Source organism: Microtus pennsylvanicus, chromosome 11 (genome assembly GCF_037038515.1).
Source record: "Microtus pennsylvanicus isolate mMicPen1 chromosome 11, mMicPen1.hap1, whole genome shotgun sequence".
NCBI lineage: Eukaryota > Metazoa > Chordata > Mammalia > Rodentia > Cricetidae > Microtus > Microtus pennsylvanicus.
Window position 1 is genome coordinate 102,362,628 of NC_134589.1, and position 11,920 is coordinate 102,374,547.

General features: G+C 48.2%; 1 protein-coding gene across 6 annotated transcripts in view; it reads left to right on the forward strand.

Annotated features, from left to right (window-relative positions):
• The first annotated feature begins 11,342 nt into the window (after positions 1 to 11,342).
• The window catches only part of Mrtfb (myocardin related transcription factor B), a 172,178-nt gene continuing 171,600 nt past the window's right edge, over positions 11,343 to 11,920 (forward strand). For all 6 annotated transcript variants that reach the window (XM_075942067.1, XM_075942070.1, XM_075942064.1 and 3 more), the window contains exon 1: positions 11,343 to 11,437. The gene's annotated coding sequence lies outside the window, so the exon portion shown is untranslated. The remainder of the gene's footprint in view (positions 11,438 to 11,920) is intronic.

Consider the following 11,920-nt stretch of genomic DNA (forward strand, 5'->3'; position numbering starts at 1 on the left):
TTTTGCTTTGTTTGGCTATGATCTGAGTTTTCATTTTTTGAGACAGTTGTACTGTGTAGCCCAGGCTGGCCTTAGTTTCAAGAGTCCTGAATTGCAGGCATGCCCACCAAGCCTACCTAGGGTCTCCAGACTATTACCAGCTTTAGAGCCTACCCTTTTCAAGTTCATAGTGTTTCTAGACAACTGGAGAGATGCCACATCAATCATGTGGGCAAGCACTGTACACTGTGCTAAGCGTGCAGCCCTGGAGTGGCTTATCAATGGCGATTTTTAACCCGAGTCACCAGATTGACACAGTGCCTGCTTGATTCATAGACTTAGAAATTAACGCTGTGGTCCAAGGGGGCTTGTTCTGTTGCTGTCATTTCTTCCTTGTGTATTAATTTTAAGTCTCCTTGCAGAATCCCTCCCGCCCTGCCACTGTGCTCACGACATCTGTTGCACTCTATGACTCAACACTCTCTTTGTTCTGTTGTTGACACTGTCCCAGCTTTGATTGTTGGTGCTCCTTCCCGTATCCTTTCCATCCGCCTTCCCTCCTCTGGAGCACCGGTTCCTGTTCCTGGATGGCATTTAGAACCCCAGATTCGGATGAGAAACATGCTCGGCATTACAGCCAGGGGCCCTGTGACACTAGGCCTTCATGCCTTCTTTCTTTATTTGTAATTGTGAGGTAATTTTTTTCTCCAGTTGAAGAGCTAATACTTAAATCTTGAAAAAGCTATGAAAAATGTTCCCTGCCCCTTTCTCTGTACCCCTCACACGACTGGGCACTGCAGCACAGCTTTGAATGCTAGTGATGTTGTTAGACGTGACACCAGAAGCCCGGAGCAGGGGTGCAGGAGGGTTGGCTGGGCTCTGGAATGTGAGCTCATTACCCAGGCAGAAGAGACGGGAATGAAGATGCCTTTGAGCACTTGTGTCCACAGGGATTTGGGGAAGGAGGGACTGTGGCCCTCTGAGACCCTTCACTTTGGCCACTGGCTTCTCTCCCAGGCGTGTTCCCACCCCTCAGTGACATCTGCTACCATCTCCTCCCAGCAGACCTGCTCATTTTCATCGGATTATCCATCCTTATCCCCGAGTTTTCACCTCAGTGTCCCAGCAGAAACCCTTCACAGCTGAATCCTCAGATTTTCATTTTTTTTTAAAAAAAAGAAATCAAGTTTACATTTGCATTTATTTTGTTGTCTGAGAACTTTTTTTCCTCCTCTGAGGTTCCTCGCCTTACAACACACTGGGTGTTTGGGGAGATATTCTGGGTTTCCATCCTTTCATAACAACACAATTGTGTTCAGCATGAAACCTCAAAGAATGCTTCCACCAGAAATCCAAATGGTGCCCATTGCACTCCGGATGTGGAAAAGTTGGGGGGCAGCCAGGGTACACTCCCTCTGATAACCTCCATAGTGGTTCTCAAACTTCTTAATGCTGTGACCCTTGAATAGAGTTCTTCATGTTGTGGTGACCCCCCCCAAACCAAAAATTATTTTTCCTGCTACTTCATAACTATAATTTTGCTACTGTTATGAACTATAATGTAAATATCTGATAATATAAGTAGCTGACATTCTCAACCCAGAGGTTGAGAACCACTGGCCTACAGGCTTTAGAATTATAGAGCAAGAAGTGCACTTCATTAAGCCTGTCCTAGGAAACAAACTAACTTAATAAACACCTGTTCCATGACTGCTTTACCTCCTGTCGTCAATGAAACCTGAATCCCGCCCCTTCCACTGGCAAAGTGGCTGCCATTCCTACCAGGAGTAGACCACACATTCCTGCCACTCCACAGCCTGGAGGTGTCAAGGCCTCACAGGCGAGAGCCTAGATTTTCTTAGCTGTTTCTGGGAATTCTGGATAGAGCATCGCCAGGCATAAACTTCCCAAAGGGCTCCTGGGTAGCTTTCCGTGGGGACTGGATGTCTAAATCATTGCCTGCACACGGAACCTTCACCAGACAAGAGTTCCATGAACACTCTCCATCTTTGAAAGGAGTGTTTGGCAAAGCTCCTCGCCATTGGCAGGAGGGGATAGAGGTGTGGTATCTCCAGGGTGATGACGTCAGGGGCATGTGAGCAGTGGTGACAGCAGAGTTGAGACAGGGGGACAGCAATGATGGGATGATGCTGAAGGTGCCTGGGGCCTAACTACCTTCTTAACAAGCCTGGCAATGCTCTTGAGTTTGTATTTCCCTGATTCTCACTGTGTGAGGTAAGTGCTTTCATAAATCTCATTCTATATCTGAGAAACCGCAGTTCAGAGAACCAAAGTGCAGTGGCTGCAAAGCCACAGGGCAGGAAAGGTTGGAAGAAAATCCTGGAATATTGGCCTTTGGTCAGTATTTACTGTGTGGTCTTGTTAGAAAGGCCTGTCATGTAAGTAGTCAGGCTTTGATTTAAGTGTGTTAGTGTGTCCCATGTATGTATTAATGTGGTTGTATGCACATGTGTGTATGTGGGTCAGATGTGGGCATTATGCCTTCTTCAACTGCTCTCACCTTATTTTCTGAGACAAGGTCTTTCACCAAACCTTGGGCTCACTAGCCAATGAGTGGGCACTGCCTCCTAAATTCTGGGATTATAGAAGTGTACCTCAGTTCCCATCTTTTCACAGGGGTGCTGGGGACCCAAACTCAGGTCCGCATGCTTACACAAGCACTTCAATGACTGAGCCCCAAGGCTTTGATTTCACTAAACCAAGCACTGAGGAAGCCTAGGCTGATGATTTTCAGCATGTGTTCTTGATGTTAGTCCCGTGCCTGAGAGAGAGACAGTCAAGGCTCCACCCTCTCTACATGTGCAATCGAACGAGAGAAGTTAGACCCCTGAGTGGGAGCCACAGGGTGGGTGGGTAAGAGAGTGGCATGGCAAGCAGTTTGGTGTTCAAGGTGAAGGGAAGATGCCACTAACGCTGAGGAGAGAAACGAGGCCTTAGTGCAAACTAACTCAGTATCTGGAGGCAGACAAGGAATGCTCCATGTTAGGTTGGCAAGCTCATCCTGCTGGTGACTGGTTTTCACTGTGACTTCCCACACCTGCAAGGCTTTGTTACTATAAATGCCTATGTGGTCCCACTTCGTGCTGTCTCTTTCAGAAGCTTATCCCATTCCTATGGCAGCTTCTTTTTAACTCTGCATCTCTGTTTACTCATTCCATGTGGCCCTCGAGAGTGGGGACTGAGTTCTAGACCAAGTTCTGCAGGGAGGGACCAGAATCCAGGGGTATCAGCTTGGTAGTGGTGGGAGGCTGGTCTCCAGTGTCTGCAGCTGGACTCTTCAGGACCAGAGTCATGTGGGTATCAGCTTGGTAGTGGTGAGAGGCTGGTCTCCGGTGTCTGTAGCCTTAGCTCTCCTGTAGTTCAGCTAAGCACAACATTTTGAATCAATGAGTGTAGGATCACATTTCATGTACAGTCATTCATCAGTATCTAGGCCCCCAGGGATTCCCAAATCATGGATGCTCAAATGATTTATATAAAAGTCATAAAAGGGCTAGGGAAATTGCTAGGTGGTTAGTCTATCAGACAGCAGTAAAGAAGCAGGTTTTGTGTCTTAAGAACCCAACTGAAAAGTGGACAAGGGGCTTCCTGGACTATCCATGTCAGCCAGTGTGACACTGCTTCATTGAACAAAGTAGAAGAGCAGTTGAGGATGATTCCCGATAGCAGCTTTAGGCCTCCACATGCGCAAGCACTCACAAATATCTACACACATGTGCACACACTCACAACATACACACAAATGGAATATTAAAAAATAAAATGACATGGTATTTGCACATAATATTGTGGCCATCAATAGACTAAACCATCTCCAGATCGCTTTAATATACTACAGGGTGGATATGACATGGAGAGTTGGCAAGCTGCACCATTTAGAAGGCCATCTGCTCAGTACACATGCAGATTAAAACATTGTTTCCTCGGTTGAATCCACAAATGCAAGATTAATAGCTATGGAGGGAAAGCAGTCAAGACACAGTGCACATGGGGACAGCCATGAAGATCCACTTCTAAATGGCTTAGCACCGGAAAGTTCACCCTCAGCTCACACTGTGAGTCCATGAAAGATGGGCTGGGGTACTCTGCTCAGCAGATCCACCACTGTTCTGAGCACTCCCTGCTGAACAGACAGACAGAACCTGTCTCAGTCTAGCGTTAATGCGTTGTCCCAGAAATGATGCATTGCCCCTCTATTCACACTCTGATCACACTGTGACCCAACCCGAGGGAACCAGGAAGTGGCAACACGCACACACCCAGATAGCGGGGATCCAGACATCTTTGTTGAACAGCACAGATGATTAGCAGCCTCCAAAAAGGTGATCTTGTCATTTCATAGAGGGCCTGAAGACACGTGTTCACGGCAAGGCATGGTGTAACATACCTATGATCAAAGTACTTGGGAGGTAGAGGCAGGGAGATAAAGAGTTCTCTGCAGTCAGCCTAGGTTATGTGAGTTGGAAGTCAGCATGGGCTACTTGAGACCCTGTTTCAAATAAACAAAACAAAACAAAAAGTTGTTCAGGGGCAGAGGGTAAACGGGTTTGTGCTCTGCAGAAAAGTGAGAAAGCTGCTTCAAGGCTATAGTTTTATTTTCTAATGTAATGTGGCTGGACAGCACATGCCATTAAATGCAGTAGTTAAAAGCCCGGAATCTGGGCATCCTATAAGACCTTCTTTGTCACTTAGTAGTTGTATGAGCTGACGGAGGAGACCACTGCACCTATCAAACAGATGGGAAGAGCAGAGGGAGGATGTGTTTTCTAAAATGGAAGATGTGGATCTGGACGGGGCTACCTAAACATGACCCGGAGGAAGGAAGGATGTATGTAAAGCCTGCCCAGCAGTTGAAGGGCCTGGGCACAGTGGGGGGCATGCATGCTTATTCCTCAGAAACTGTTGCCTTCCTCTGTTCCAGTGTGAATGCTTAGGACATTTCTGCTGGGGACAGAAACCACATGCAGCTGGGTATTAGCTCAGGGAAGAGACTGTCCAGGGCCCTGTGGGTCTGGAGTCCTCCCAGAGCAGTGTGCTGATGTCACCAAGGAGCCCAGATCTTTTGGTTTCTTGGTTCTCTGTCTTGATGGCTTCCATCTCTTATGGGCGAAGCACCAACGACCGCAGAGTGTGCTGGCTTCCAAGAGATGCTCAGCTAGAGCAAAGAAAGTTGCTTTTGCCCCTGTAGCCAATAAGCTTTCTGGCCAAGCCTCTCAGGCTCCAGCCTGCTTTGGTTTCTGTGGGGTCAGAGCTCTTGAGTAGAAATCCTAGCTGCTTTAAGCAAAAAGGTAGAGGATGTTAGAAGCCCACAGAGGCTTTCCATCAAGCATCTAAGTGTCCCAAACCACACAGTATGCTGGTCTCATGAACTCACCACCACTGAAAGGTGGGTGAGTATCTGTCACCTCAATGTGCTGGGTGTCAGGGGCTTGAATTGGCTGCTCTCACTGTTACCAGAATCAGGGCCACTGCTATGCCAACACTCACAGCAACAGAGTGTAGGCTCACATTGGAGTCGAGAATCATGTGAGACCACAGGTTGACAGGAGACATCATGTCCCTTGACCTAGTATTGATGGAGGCTGACTGACATGCCAGGACATTTCCTTGCCTATAGATGTGAGGGCTGCCAATTACAACCTTTCCATCTTTGGGATTCCTTTTAACTGACAACCTAGAGTCACACACACACACACACACACACACACACACACACACACACACACACACACAGAGAGAGGGGGGGAGCTCCTAATGAGGAATTGTCTACTATACCAGGTTGGCCTGTGGGCATGTCTGTGGGGGATGGTCTTGGCTGTAAATTGAGGTGGGAAGACCCACCCTGAAGGAGGGCAGCACCATTTCCTGGACTGGATCTGGACCATGCAGGAGTGGAGAAAACTAGCTGAACATAAATAGGGAGGCAGCTTAGGTGCACCCACTTTTTCGTTGACTGTGGAGGCAATGTGACTAGAGTAGGTTCCTGCCCCTAACTTCCCCAACAATGATGAACTCTAGCCTGAAACTCTAACCCAAATAAACTCCTCCTGCGTTGCTTTTTGTCAGGGTTTTTTTTTTTTTTTATCTCAGAAACATCAGTGGAATTAGGACACTACCCTTGATCAAATTCCTGAGCAAAGATGGAGGACTCCACAATGAGAAGACTGGGTTGGCCAACAAGGAAGGACAGATCTGCATCTGGAGGCCTTACTGATTCACTGTAGTCACCTTTGCAGCGTCTCTACCTGCTCACGGCATGTGTCTTAGTTAGGGTTTCTAGTGCTGTGAAGAGACACCAGGACCATGGTTAGTTATTACAATGGAAAAACTTCTAATGGGCTGGCTTACAGTTTCTATTATCATCACGGTGTGACATGATGACATGCAGGCAGAATGGTGCCACAAGAGCTGAGAGTCCTACCTCTTGACCTACAAGCAACAGGAGGTGAACTGATACTGGGTGTAGCTTGAGCATAGGAGCCCTCAAATCCGCCCCCACAGTGACACTTCCTCCAACAATGCAAAGCCACACCCTCCTACCAGTGCCATTCTCTGAGTTTATGGAGGTCCAATTACATTCATATTATCATAGCATGCATAGCTCTTTATGGTTGATGCTTTGAAGTAGGGTCTGGTCTGGCTGTGTAGCTCAGGTTGGCTTGGTACTCAAAACGCTTCCTGTCTCAGACTCTCCAGCTGGGGAAATGCAGGTGTGTATCACCATGCCTGGCCACATACATGACTTAGGATGTTTCCACAGGCCTCGGCGTACCCTGTCTTCCCAGATACCCACACTATTTATTTCTTGCTGATCCAAGTCGTCCCTGTCTCTAGAGTGCTGTCCTCTTTCTACCTTGCCTACTATAGAGGTTTGAATGAGATTGGCCCCCACAGGCTCATATACTTCAGTCTTAGACCCCAGTTAGTGAACTGTGTGGAAGGATTAGGGGGTGTGTCCTTGTTGGAGGAGGTGTGTCACTGAGAGTGTGCTTTGAGGTTTAAAAGCCTAGTGTTGCTCTCTCTGTCTCCTACCCTGCTATCAGGATGTAAAGCTCTTAACTACTTTTCCAGCACCATACCTATCTGCCTACTGCCATGCCCCCTGCCATGATGATAATGGAGCAGTCTCCTAAACTATAAGCCAGCCTCCAATTAAATGCTTTCGTTTATAAAAGTAGTCTTGGTTATGGTGTCTCTTCACAGAAATAGAACATTTACTGAGAGCTATCTCTGGTGTATACTTAAGAACTCATTTCAATCAGGTTTACCCCATATCCTTCAAGCTATTAAAAAAAACTTTTGTGTATATGTATTGTGAATATGGTGTGTGGGGGGGGGGAGAGAAAGAGAGAGGAGACGGTGGGAGGGAGGGAGGGAGAAGAGGGATGCCACAGCATGTGTATGCAGTCCAGAGGACAATCTCAGGTGTTCACTTGAGACAGGGTCTCTTTGTTGTTTGCCCAAGTGTACCAGGATAACTGGCCCTTGAGTTTCCAGACATTTATTGTCTCCCCCTTCCCTCCAGCTATAACAGCACAGGGGAATAAATGTGTGCTACCATGCCAGACTTTGTGTGGGTCCTGAAGATCTATTGCTAGCCCTCATGCTGGTACATGCAAAGGCTTTAACCATTTAGCCATCCTCCAAACCCTTTTTAGAGAGCTCACTTGTTCTTACTGATTCCTACCCCCACCCCCTACCCCCCCGTTTAACAGACGAACATGAAATGATGGCCTTGCTCATAGTTTTTAACACAATTCTTGACAGTGCTTGTTTTTACCGGTGCAGTAATCACACTCTATTACTGGCATTTATGAAGTCCCTCATATAGCCAAAGACATTTTGATACTTTACATCCTCAATTATACCACATAATATATAATATACCTTGACCCTTTAAGAATGGCCACATTTAAGCCAGGTAGTGGTGACATATGCCTTTAATGTCAGCACTTGGGAGGCAGAGGCTGGTGGATATCTGTGAGTTCAAGGCCAGGATGGTCTATAGAACAAGTTTCAGGACATCCAGGGCTCCACAGAGAAACCCTATCTCAAAAAACAAAAACAAGAATTGATACATACAGACAACTTTCCCATTTTAGTAGTCATACAATGATATGCTTTAGGATGTTGTTATCCCTACCCCTTCCAAGGGTCACTTCTGTAACAAGCTGTTGCCATTGGTAAGAACTTGGAACAACTTCAGCTCCTATAAATCCTCTCTGTTCACAATATCACAGACGTTAACCCCAAATCCCACTAGAATTTTGCTAACAAGTTTCAGATTTATTTATCTTTTCTTTGCCCTTGTTTTCAGTTGTTGTTGCTGTTGTTTGTGGCTGCTTTCCCCACAATGGAGTGACTAACAGAGTTAGTTATTTAAAAATGCCTGGTAGGTTTTCCTGTATAAGGAGGAAGTCTTTAAAAAAAATCCTGTGCTCCTTATAGGACAGTTGTATAAAGTTGGGAAGAGAGAGCTTTGGAGAGGGCACAGTCCCCTTTCATACTATACAGTGGATTCAAGGACAACCTGGGCTACAGAGACCGTCATACTATAGAGTGGATTCAAGGACAACCTGGGCTACAGAGACCGTCATACTATAGAGTGGATTCAACGACAACCTGGGCTACAGAGACCGTCATACTATAGAGTGGATTCAAGGACAACCTGGGCTACAGAGACTGTCATACTATAGAGTGGATTCAAGGACAACCTGGGCTACATACACAATTTTTTCCCATTATGCTAAGAAGTACTTGTAGTCTCATACCCAAGCCCATTTTCCAGCTTGCTTCAGAGTTTATATTGGGAAGAGCAGAACAAAACAGGCTTTACAAGGAACTTTCCCATGGTAAGAGTGTGTCAGTCTGTGTACAATACTTTTATATATTTATCATGTATACTAATTTAGTTCATCCCCCCCAAACTATTTGTGCCCTTATTTTATATAAGACAGAAAAACACTGAATACTTTATGTTGTCTTGATCCCAGGCAGTTTGTACAGTGAGGGGAGGAAGGGTCAGAGGACAATTTGAGGGTCAGTTCTTGCCTGCTACCACGTGGATCCCAGTGATGGATCTCAGGTAGTTAGTACTGGCAGCAAGTGCCTTTACCTACAATAGGGTAGGAAAGAATTCATAGGTCACAAAAGCCAAGTTTTGTAGGTTTGGAGTCAGTGACCTGGAGTGGGATTGTTAACTGCTACGTACCAATTGTGTGTCCGTAGGCAAGTCCACTCATTTCTTCGACTCTTGGCTTCTTCGTCTGTGAGAAAGAAATAGCACACACTTCTTCACGGGTATGTGGCAGCTAATGTGAGGCATCCGCCTGATGGGGTTAAGGGATTCTCAGATAGCTCATTACGTCTGAGTGTGCTCACTGGGCATGCCTGGAAAAGACTGCAGTGTGAATCAATGGGCTGAGTCAACTTTATCTGCTAATGGACATCAGTCCTCTGTCCTTCAACAAAAGAGCTTCAAGTACTCCGATTGATCTTCAGACTCTGAGACTTACACCAGTTCCCTCCCAAACCCTTATTTTCTTGGGTCCTCATCCTAAGACTGAGAGCTACATCATCAACTCTTCCGGTTCCCAGGTCTTGGGACTCGGATTGAGGTATTTCACAGACGTCTTCCATGGTTGGCCAGTCTTGCTGGCAGCATATTGTGGGGCTTAGCCTTGATGATGAACCCCCTCCTGCATATATACCCTATTGATTCTTTGCCTAATTCTTTCAACTGGTAGCTACCAGTTGGATAGGATCTCTTCTCTTTATCTTCACCCCCACGCTGAGCCGTGTTGAAACATCCCAAGTTCCGTAGTCTATTAGAACGCTTTCCATGGAGACCAGGTTGGGAAGATTGGTGTGGACCCACATTTGCTGACATGATGTAACTATCAGGATGCTTCAGCTCAGACAGCCTCAGTGCAGCTTTTAGGGATGAGCTAGAACCTTCCTGGCTCTTGAGTCTACAGAGGCTACCACAGAGGGGCCAGCTCATAGGAATGTACAGAACAAGACTGTGGTGGTTTGAATAGAATGACCTCCATAAGCTCATTGAGAGTGGCACTATTAGGAGGTGTGGCCACTGGGGAACAAGCTTTGAAGTTTCAGAAGCTCAAGCCAGGTTTAGTGGCTCACTCTTCTTGTCGCTTGCCAATCTGGATGTAGAATCTCAGCCTGTCTCCAGCACCCCATCTGCCTGCATACTACCAAGCATCCCACCACGGCAATAATGGACTAAGCCTCTGAACTGTAAGCCAGCCCCAACTGTTTTGCTTTATGACAGTTGCCATGGTCATGGTGTCTCTTCACAGCAATAGAAACACTAAGACAAAGACCTAACTAAGGCAGTGTGGTCCTGGACTCAATGCAGTTTCAAATACTGCCTTACTATAAACATGTGGGGTATTTTCTTCATTGGAAGCTTGGGAGATTATGGGTACCCACTTTGATGCACCTCAATATACCAGCCTCTCTTCTCCTAGGAAGAAATCACAATGCTCTCCCTAATGCAGTGGTTCTCAGCTTTCCTAATGCTGTTACCCTTTAGTAAAGTTCCTCATGCTGTGGTGACCCCAACCATAACATTATTTTGTTGCTACTTCTTAGCCACAATTTTGCTATTGTTATGAATCTTAATGTAAATATCCGATATGCAGGTATCTGATGTGCGACCCCAGTGGTCTAAAATGGCTGCCCTAAGGCCTTTTATGCTTTGGTTCTATGTCATGATCCATTCTATCCTAACTTCTCCCGCTATATTCTAAGGAAAGCACATACTGCTTTTAGGGCTCTAGGGAGTTGGTCAAATTGTGAGAGGCATTTATTACCTAGCTGCACAAAGGCGGTTGCAATAGATCACCTGCCAGGTGGTCTTTTACTCAGGAGAACTCTGAGGGGTAGGGAGTGAAGCTGGGTTTAAGGGAAGGAGGGGGCCCGAAGAGCCAAACCGAGGTGTGGCATCCACAGTCGGGTCTCCACGTCCTGGTTGCCCCCCATTCTGGAATGGGGAGGCGGTAAGAATGCAGTTACTAAGGCACCATGAGCCGTGAGCCCGCTAGGGTAGCAGGCACTAACGGACTGTCCATCTCACTTTGGGCGCAGCCAGAGTTTATGCTGGAACCTCTGAGCACTCTGCCCCGCAGCCTGGCCTGCGCATGCGCCCCGGGCCAGCCAGGTAAGAGTGCCCTGGTAGTCCTCGCACCTGGGCTTTAACCCTTCCGGGTTACGGGAGCGGACGAATGCCGGGTGGGAGAAGAGAAGAAGGTCGTGAACTCCTCGGGGTCTGCACGGCGTTCCCACGACCTTCCAGACTGTGGTCTGCTGCCCTCCTCGTTCGGGCGGGAGGGGGGTAAGCGCGGGGCGGAGCGAAGTCTCGCGAGATCTGGCGGCAGCTGCGGCGGCGGTGGCGGCGGCGGCGGCGGCCCGGGAGGTGAGCGGCGGACGGGCGAGAGGCGGCCGTTGGGGCTGAGGAAGGGGAGAGCTGCGGAGGGCGAGGCCAGGCTCGGGAGACGGGCGGGTGGAAGGTCAGCGTCCACGGTGGCCCCTCGAGGCTGCTGCGGCGCCGCCTGGTGCGCGCTGTCCCGGGACTCGCGCGGGGCGGGGCGGGGCGGCCGCGGTCTCCGGGCCACCGGAGCCAGGCGTCCCTCTCCGGGGGTCCCTCTGTGCGTCTGCGACCCGATCACCCCCGGCAGCCTTGGCTTGGTCGGTACCAGGCGCTTTACTTGCGCGCTCCCACACTGGAACTGCCGGGAGCTGCAGCGCCTTGGCCGAAGTCACACTGCGGGGACGTGGTGGGATGGGGACGGCCCACGCCCGGGACTCACCTTCCAGCCTCCTCCCCACTCCGGCTCGCGGCTCTTCTCCTGGAGCCCCTGCGGGTGCAAGCCCTCCTGAAATTGCAGCGTCCCACGTT